Source organism: Ranitomeya imitator, chromosome 8 (genome assembly GCF_032444005.1).
Source record: "Ranitomeya imitator isolate aRanImi1 chromosome 8, aRanImi1.pri, whole genome shotgun sequence".
Lineage (NCBI taxonomy): Eukaryota > Metazoa > Chordata > Amphibia > Anura > Dendrobatidae > Ranitomeya > Ranitomeya imitator.
Genome location: NC_091289.1, coordinates 5,380,526 through 5,389,377, shown reverse-complemented (window position 1 = coordinate 5,389,377; position 8,852 = coordinate 5,380,526).

The window sequence follows — 8,852 nt, the reverse complement described above, 5'->3', positions numbered from 1 at the left end:
CGGCACCATGGGGGGAGTAGTACCGGCACCATGGCGGAGAGCACCCTGGGGGGAGTAGTACCGGCACCATGAGGGGAGTAGTACCGGCACCCTGGGGGGAGTAGTACCGGCACCATGAGGGGAGTAGTACCGGCACCATGGGGGGAGTAGTACCGGCACCATGAGGGGAGTAGTACCGGCACCATGAGGGGAGTAGTACCGGCACCCTGGGGGGAGTAGTACCGGCACCATGAGGGGAGTAGTACCGGCACCCTGGGGGGAGTAGTACCGGCACCCTGGGGGGAGTAGTACCGGCACCCTGGGGGGAGTAGTACCGGCACCATGGGGGGAGTAGTACCGGCACCATGAGGGGAGTAGTACCGGCACCATGGGGGGAGTAGTACCGGCACCCTGGGGGGAGTAGTACCGGCACCCTGGGGGGAGTAGTACCGGCACCATGGGGGGAGTAGTACCGGCACCCTGGGGGGAGTAGTACCGGCACCCTGGGGGGAGTAGTACCGGCACCCTGGGGGGAGTAGTACCGGCACCCTGGGGGGAGTAGTACCGGCACCCTGGGGGGAGTAGTACCGGCACCATGGGGGGAGTAGTACCGGCACCCTGGGGGGAGTAGTACCGGCACCCTGGGGGGAGTAGTACCGGCACCCTGGGGGGAGTAGTACCGGCACCCTGGGGGGAGTAGTACCGGCACCCTGGGGGGAGTAGTACCGGCACCCTGGGGGGAGTAGTACCGGCACCATAGGGGGAGTAGTACCGGCACCATAGGGGGAGTAGTACCGGCACCCTGGGGGGAGTAGTACCGGCACCCTGGGGGGAGTAGTACCGGCACCATGGGGGGAGTAGTACCGGCACCCTGGGGGGAGTAGTACCGGCACCCTGGGGGGAGTAGTACCGGCACCCTGGGGGGAGTAGTACCGGCACCATGGGGGGAGTAGTACCGGCACCATGGGGGGAGTAGTACCGGCACCATGAGGGGAGTAGTACCGGCACCCTGGGGGGAGTAGTACCGGCACCCTGGGGGGAGTAGTACCGGCACCCTGGGGGGAGTAGTACCGGCACCATGGGGGGAGTAGTACCGGCACCATGAGGGGAGTAATACCGGCACCCTGGGGGGAGTAGTACCGGCACCATAGGGGGAGTAGTACCGGCACCCTGGGGGGAGTAGTACCGGCACCCTGGGGGGAGTAGTACCGGCACCATGGGGGGAGTAGTACCGGCACCATGGGGGGAGTAGTACCGGCACCATGAGGGGAGTAGTACCGGCACCCTGGGGGGAGTAGTACCGGCACCCTGGGGGGAGTAGTACCGGCACCCTGGGGGGAGTAGTACCGGCACCATGGGGGGAGTAGTACCGGCACCATAGGGGGAGTAGTACCGGCACCATAGGGGGAGTAGTACCGGCACCCTGGGGGGAGTAGTACCGGCACCCTGGGGGGAGTAGTACCGGCACCCTGGGGGGAGTAGTACCAGCACCATAGGGGGAGTAGTACCGGCACCCTGGGGGGAGTAGTACTGGCACCATGGGGGGAGTAGTACCGGCACCATGGGGGGAGTAGTACCGGCACCATGAGGGGAGTAGTACCAGCACCCTGGGGGGAGTAGTACCGACACCCTGGGGGGAGTAGTACCAGCACCATGGGGGGAGTAGTACCGGCACCATGAAAGGAGTAGTACCAGCACCCTGGGGGGAGTAGTACCGGCACCCTGGGGGGAGTAGTACCAGCACCATGGGGGGAGTAGTACCGGCACCCTGGGGGGAGTAGTACCGGCACCCTGGGGGGAGTAGTACCGGCACCCTGGGGGGAGTAGTACCGGCACCCTGGGGGGAGTAGTACCAGCACCATAGGGGGAGTAGTACCGGCACCCTGGGGGGAGTAGTACCGGCACCCTGGGGGGAGTAGTACCGGCACCATGGGGGGAGTAGTACCAGCACCATGGGGGGAGTAGTACCGGCACCATGAGGGGAGTAGTACCGGCACCCTGGGGGGAGTAGTACCGGCACCCTGGGGGGAGTAGTACCGGCACCCTGGGGGGAGTAGTACCGGCACCATGGGGGGAGTAGTACCGGCACCATAGGGGGAGTAGTACCGGCACCATAGGGGGAGTAGTACCGGCACCCTGGGGGGAGTAGTACCGGCACCATGGGGGGAGTAGTACCGGCACCATGGGGGGAGTAGTACCGGCACCATGGGGGGAGTAGTACCGGCACCATGGGGGGAGTAGTACCGGCACCCTGGGGGGAGTAGTACCGGCACCATGGGGGGAGTAGTACCGGCACCATGGGGGGAGTAGTACCGGCACCATGGGGGGAGTAGTACCGGCACCATGAGGGGAGTAGTACCGGCACCCGGGGGGGAGTAGTACCGGCACCCTGGGGGGAGTAATACCGGCACCATGGGGGGAGTAGTACCGGCACCATGGGGGGAGTAGTACCGGCACCATGGAGGGAGTAGTACCGGCACCATAGGGGGAGTAGTACCGGCACCCTGGGGGGAGTAGTACCAGCACCCTGGGGGGAGTAGTACCGGCACCCTGGGGGGAGTAGTACCGGCACCATGAGGGGAGTAGTACCAGCACCCTGGGGGGAGTAGTACCGGCACCCTGGGGGGAGTAGTACCAGCACCATGGGGGGAGTAGTACCGGCACCCTGGGGGGAGTAGTACCGGCACCCTGGGGGGAGTAGTACCGGCACCCTGGGGGGAGTAGTACCGGCACCCTGGGGGGAGAGTAGTACCGGCACCCTGGGGGGAGTAGTACCAGCACCATAGGGGGAGTAGTACCGGCACCCTGGGGGGAGTAGTACCGGCACCCTGGGGGGAGTAGTACCGGCACCATGGGGGGAGTAGTACCGGCACCATGGGGGGAGTAGTACCGGCACCATGAGGGGAGTAGTACCGGCACCCTGGGGGGAGTAGTACCGGCACCCTGGGGGGAGTAGTACCGGCACCCTGGGGGGAGTAGTACCGGCACCATGGGGGGAGTAGTACCGGCACCATAGGGGGAGTAGTACCGGCACCATAGGGGGAGTAGTACCGGCACCCTGGGGGGAGTAGTACCGGCACCATGGGGGGAGTAGTACCGGCACCATGGGGGGAGTAGTACCGGCACCATGGGGGGAGTAGTACCGGCACCATGGAGGGAGTAGTACCGGCACCATAGGGGGAGTAGTACCGGCACCCTGGGGGGAGTAGTACCGGCACCATGGGGGGAGTAGTACCGGCACCATGGGGGGAGTAGTACCGGCACCATGGGGGGAGTAGTACCGGCACCATGAGGGGAGTAGTACCAGCACCCTGGGGGGAGTAGTACCGGCACCCTGGGGGGAGTAGTACCAGCACCATGGGGGGAGTAGTACCGGCACCATGAGGGGAGTAGTACCAGCACCCTGGGGGGAGTAGTACCGGCACCCTGGGGGGAGTAGTACCGGCACCATGGGGGGAGTAGTACCGGCACCCTGGGGGGAGTAGTACCGGCACCCTGGGGGGAGTAGTACCGGCACCCTGGGGGGAGTAGTACCGGCACCCTGGGGGGAGTAGTACCGGCACCCTGGGGGGAGTAGTACCAGCACCATAGGGGGAGTAGTACCGGCACCCTGGGGGGAGTAGTACCGGCACCCTGGGGGGAGTAGTACCGGCACCATGGGGGGAGTAGTACCGGCACCATGGGGGGAGTAGTACCGGCACCATGAGGGGAGTAGTACCGGCACCCTGGGGGGAGTAGTACCGGCACCCTGGGGGGAGTAGTACCGGCACCTTGGGGGGAGTAGTACCGGCACCATGGGGGGAGTAGTACCGGCACCATAGGGGGAGTAGTACCGGCACCATAGGGGGAGTAGTACCGGCACCCTGGGGGGAGTAGTACCGGCACCATGGGGGGAGTAGTACCGGCACCATGGGGGGAGTAGTACCGGCACCATGGGGGGAGTAGTACCGGCACCATAGGGGGAGTAGTACCGGCACCCTGGGGGGAGTAGTACCGGCACCATGGGGGGAGTAGTACCGGCACCATGGGGGGAGTAGTACCGGCACCATGGGGGGAGTAGTACCGGCACCATGAGGGGAGTAGTACCAGCACCCTGGGGGGAGTAGTACCGGCACCCTGGGGGGAGTAGTACCGGCACCATGGGGGGAGTAGTAACGGCACCATGAGGGGAGTAGTACCAGCACCCTGGGGGGAGTAGTACCGGCACCCTGGGGGGAGTAGTACCAGCACCATGGGGGGAGTAGTACCGGCACCCTGGGGGGAGTAGTACCGGCACCCTGGGGGGAGTAGTACCGGCACCCTGGGGGGAGTAGTACCGGCACCCTGGGGGGAGTAGTACCGGCACCCTGGGGGGAGTAGTACCAGCACCATAGGGGGAGTAGTACCGGCACCCTGGGGGGAGTAGTACCGGCACCCTGGGGGGAGTAGTACCGGCACCATGGGGGGAGTAGTACCAGCACCATGGGGGGAGTAGTACCGGCACCATGAGGGGAGTAGTACCGGCACCATGGGGGGAGTAGTACCGGCACCATGAGGGGAGTAGTACCGGCACCATGAGGGGAGTAGTACCGGCACCCTGGGGGGAGTAGTACCGGCACCATGAGGGGAGTAGTACCGGCACCCTGGGGGGAGTAGTACCGGCACCCTGGGGGGAGTAGTACCGGCACCCTGGGGGGAGTAGTACCGGCACCATGGGGGGAGTAGTACCGGCACCATGAGGGGAGTAGTACGGGCACCATGGGGGGAGTAGTACCGGCACCCTGGGGGGAGTAGTACCGGCACCCTGGGGGGAGTAGTACCAGCACCATGGGGGGAGTAGTACCGGCACCCTGGGGGGAGTAGTACCGGCACCCTGGGGGGAGTAGTACCGGCACCCTGGGGGGAGTAGTACCGGCACCCTGGGGGGAGTAGTACCGGCACCCTGGGGGGAGTAGTACCAGCACCATGGGGGGAGTAGTACCGGCACCCTGGGGGGAGTAGTACCGGCACCCTGGGGGGAGTAGTACCGGCACCCTGGGGGGAGTAGTACCGGCACCCTGGGGGGAGTAGTACCGGCACCCTGGGGGGAGTAGTACCGGCACCCTGGGGGGAGTAGTACCGGCACCATAGGGGGAGTAGTACCGGCACCATAGGGGGAGTAGTACCGGCACCCTGGGGGGAGTAGTACCGGCACCCTGGGGGGAGTAGTACCGGCACCATGGGGGGAGTAGTACCGGCACCCTGGGGGGAGTAGTACCGGCACCCTGGGGGGAGTAGTACCGGCACCCTGGGGGGAGTAGTACCGGCACCATGGGGGGAGTAGTACCAGCACCATGGGGGGAGTAGTACCGGCACCATGAGGGGAGTAGTACCGGCACCCTGGGGGGAGTAGTACCGGCACCCTGGGGGGAGTAGTACCGGCACCCTGGGGGGAGTAGTACCGGCACCATGGGGGGAGTAGTACCGGCACCATGAGGGGAGTAATACCGGCACCCTGGGGGGAGTAGTACCGGCACCATAGGGGGAGTAGTACCGGCACCCTGGGGGGAGTAGTACCGGCACCCTGGGGGGAGTAGTACCGGCACCATGGGGGGAGTAGTACCGGCACCATGGGGGGAGTAGTACCGGCACCATGAGGGGAGTAGTACCGGCACCCTGGGGGGAGTAGTACCGGCACCCTGGGGGGAGTAGTACCGGCACCCTGGGGGGAGTAGTACCGGCACCATGGGGGGAGTAGTACCGGCACCATAGGGGGAGTAGTACCGGCACCATAGGGGGAGTAGTACCGGCACCCTGGGGGGAGTAGTACCGGCACCCTGGGGGGAGTAGTACCGGCACCCTGGGGGGAGTAGTACCAGCACCATAGGGGGAGTAGTACCGGCACCCTGGGGGGAGTAGTACCGGCACCCTGGGGGGAGTAGTACCGGCACCATGGGGGGAGTAGTACCGGCACCATGGGGGGAGTAGTACCGGCACCATGGGGGGAGTAGTACCGGCACCATAGGGGGAGTAGTACCGGCACCATGGAGGGAGTAGTACCGGCACCATAGGGGGAGTAGTACCGGCACCCTGGGGGGAGTAGTACCGGCACCATGGGGGGAGTAGTACCGGCACCATGGGGGGAGTAGTACCGGCACCATGAGGGGAGTAGTACCAGCACCCTGGGGGGAGTAGTACCGGCACCCTGGGGGGAGTAGTACCAGCACCATGGGGGGAGTAGTACCGGCACCATGAGGGGAGTAGTACCAGCACCCTGGGGGGAGTAGTACCGGCACCCTGGGGGGAGTAGTACCGGCACCATGAGGGGAGTAGTACCGGCACCATGGGGGGAGTAGTACCGGCACCATGGAGGGAGTAGTACCGGCACCATAGGGGGAGTAGTACCGGCACCCTGGGGGGAGTAGTACCGGCACCCTGGGGGGAGTAGTACCGGCACCCTGGGGGGAGTAGTACCGGCACCATGAGGGGAGTAGTACCAGCACCCTGGGGGGAGTAGTACCGGCACCCTGGGGGGAGTAGTACCAGCACCATGGGGGGAGTAGTACCGGCACCCTGGGGGGAGTAGTACCGGCACCCTGGGGGGAGTAGTACCGGCACCCTGGGGGGAGTAGTACCGGCACCCTGGGGGGAGAGTAGTACCGGCACCCTGGGGGGAGTAGTACCAGCACCATAGGGGGAGTAGTACCGGCACCCTGGGGGGAGTAGTACCGGCACCCTGGGGGGAGTAGTACCGGCACCATGGGGGGAGTAGTACCGGCACCATGGGGGGAGTAGTACCGGCACCATGAGGGGAGTAGTACCGGCACCCTGGGGGGAGTAGTACCGGCACCCTGGGGGGAGTAGTACCGGCACCCTGGGGGGAGTAGTACCGGCACCATGGGGGGAGTAGTACCGGCACCATAGGGGGAGTAGTACCGGCACCATAGGGGGAGTAGTACCGGCACCCTGGGGGGAGTAGTACCGGCACCATGGGGGGAGTAGTACCGGCACCATGGGGGGAGTAGTACCGGCACCATGGGGGGAGTAGTACCGGCACCATAGGGGGAGTAGTACCGGCACCATGGAGGGAGTAGTACCGGCACCATAGGGGGAGTAGTACCGGCACCCTGGGGGGAGTAGTACCGGCACCATGGGGGGAGTAGTACCGGCACCATGGGGGGAGTAGTACCGGCACCATGGGGGGAGTAGTACCGGCACCATGAGGGGAGTAGTACCAGCACCCTGGGGGGAGTAGTACCGGCACCCTGGGGGGAGTAGTACCAGCACCATGGGGGGAGTAGTACCGGCACCATGAGGGGAGTAGTACCAGCACCCTGGGGGGAGTAGTACCGGCACCCTGGGGGGAGTAGTACCAGCACCATGGGGGGAGTAGTACCGGCACCCTGGGGGGAGTAGTACCGGCACCCTGGGGGGAGTAGTACCGGCACCCTGGGGGGAGTAGTACCGGCACCCTGGGGGGAGTAGTACCGGCACCCTGGGGGGAGTAGTACCGGCACCATAGGGGGAGTAGTACCGGCACCCTGGGGGGAGTAGTACCGGCACCCTGGGGGGAGTAGTACCGGCACCATGGGGGGAGTAGTACCAGCACCATGGGGGGAGTAGTACCGGCACCATGAGGGGAGTAGTACCGGCACCCTGGGGGGAGTAGTACCGGCTCCCTGGGGGGAGTAGTACCGGCACCCTGGGGGGAGTAGTACCGGCACCATGGGGGGAGTAGTACCGGCACCATAGGGGGAGTAGTACCGGCACCATAGGGGGAGTAGTACCGGCACCCTGGGGGGAGTAGTACCGGCACCATGGGGGGAGTAGTACCGGCACCATGGGGGGAGTAGTACCGGCACCATGGGGGGAGTAGTACCGGCACCATAGGGGGAGTAGTACCGGCACCATGGAGGGAGTAGTACCGGCACCATGGGGGGAGTAATACCGGCACCCTGGGGGGAGTAGTACCGGCACCCTGGGGGGAGTAGTACCGGCACCCTGGGGGGAGTAGTACCGGCACCATGGGGGGAGTAGTACCGGCACCATAGGGGGAGTAGTACCGGCACCATGGGGGGAGTAGTACCGGCACCCTGGGGGGAGTAGTACCGGCACCATGGGGGGAGTAGTACCGGCACCATGGGGGGAGTAATACCGGCACCATGGGGGGAGTAGTACCGGCACCCTGGGGGGAGTAGTACCGGCACCATGGGGGGAGTAGTACCGGCACCATGGGGGGAGTAGTACCGGCACCCTGGGGGGAGTAGTACCGGCACCATGAGGGGAGTAGTACCGGCACCATAGGGGGAGTAGTACCGGCACCATGGGGGGAGTAGTACCGGCACCATGGGGGGAGTAGTACCGGCACCATGGGGGGAGTAGTACCGGCACCATGGGGGGAGTAGTACCGGCACCATGGGGGGAGTAGTACCGGCACCATGGGGGGGCACCCTGGGGGGAGTAGTACCGGCACCATAGGGGGAGTAGTACCGGCACCCTGGGGGGAGTAGTACCGGCACCATAGGGGGAGTAGTACCGGCACCCTGGGGGGAGTAGTACCGGCACCATGGGGGGAGTAGTACCGGCACCATGGGGGGAGTAGTACCGGCACCATGGGGGGAGTAGTACCGGCACCATGGGGGGAGTAATACCGGCACCATGGGGGGAGTAATACCGGCACCCTGGGGGGAGTAGTACCGGCACCCTGGGGGGAGTAGTACCGGCACCCTGGGGGGAGTAGTACCGGCACCCTGGGGGGAGTAGTACCGGCACCATGGGGGGAGTAGTACCGGCACCATGGGGGGAGTAGTACCGGCACCATGGGGGGAGTAGTACCGGCACCATGGGGGGAGTAGTACCGGCACCATGGGGGGAGTAATACCGGCACCATGGGGGGAGTAGTACCGGCACCATGG